The 933-nt window shown below is 53.1% G+C and overlaps 1 non-coding gene across 1 annotated transcript; it reads right to left on the bottom strand.

Annotated features, from left to right (window-relative positions):
- Nucleotides 1-265: 265 nt before the first annotated feature.
- On the bottom strand, nt 266-338 carry TRNAR-UCG (transfer RNA arginine (anticodon UCG)). The gene has a single exon. It is a non-coding gene; the product is annotated as a tRNA-Arg (tRNA).
- Nucleotides 339-933: the final 595 nt, after the last annotated feature.

The raw sequence follows: 933 nt of genomic DNA, 5'->3' as shown, positions 1-933 counted from the left end.
GTGGAACTCTCTTCTCTCCTCACATGCTTGACAGGCGTCAGGCCCTGTGATGACGAGCCACTAGTACTGAGGGGAAGAGGAATGAGGGAGGGAGTCCCTAGGGAGATGTTTTTAACCCTTTCAGGGTTTCATGGATCCATATACTTCTCACCTGTTCTTTTAGCTGCTTCCTCTCCTAGCCCATAATGTGCCACAAGGCTTCTTGTTGTTCCTTCAGCAAATTCTTTTACCTCTGGCATTTGGAAATGATGTGTGAAAAAGAAGCCGACCACGAAGGGACTCGAACCCTCAGTCTTCTGATCCGAAGTCAGACACCTTATCCATTAGGCCACGTGGTCACGTTCCACATGCACTGCCTTAGGCACATACTCGGTATCTCATGGCGGGACAAGGTTCCCAATAGCGCAGTGCTTGAGAGGGCAGGCACCGCCTCCATGTTCACCCTTCTCAAACAGAGGCGTATGCGCTGGCTGGGCCATGTCTCAGGCATGACGGATGGCCGAATACCGAAGGACCTCCTCTTCGGCGAACTGGCATCTGGAAAGAGGCCGAAAGGGCGACCTAAATTGCGCTACAAGGACACGTGGAAGCGTGACCTCAGCACTCTCTCTATCAGTGTGAACACCTGGCATTCGCTCGCCTCAGACAGGCATGCCTGGAAACAGGGAGTGAAGGAAGCTCTTGTTGTGTATGAAACTACCTTGGTGAAGGAAGTGGAAGACAGGAGAGCCCTCAGGAAGATCCGTGCCCGTGATACCAGAGCGACATCTGCCTACTGCTGCTCACAGTGCGGAAAGGACTGCCACTCCCGGATTGGATTGCACAGCCACAGAAGACGCTGCTCGAATTAGTTCAACTGGGGTGCAAACCCATGATCCCTCGGGATCGAAGGATGCCTACTACTACTCCTGGCCCATCCACTCAGACTGAGAT

Source organism: Carettochelys insculpta, chromosome 1 (assembly GCF_033958435.1).
Source record: "Carettochelys insculpta isolate YL-2023 chromosome 1, ASM3395843v1, whole genome shotgun sequence".
Taxonomy (NCBI): domain Eukaryota; kingdom Metazoa; phylum Chordata; order Testudines; family Carettochelyidae; genus Carettochelys; species Carettochelys insculpta.
Note: the sequence above shows the minus strand (reverse complement) of the source record. Positions and strands in the feature narration are given on the sequence as shown.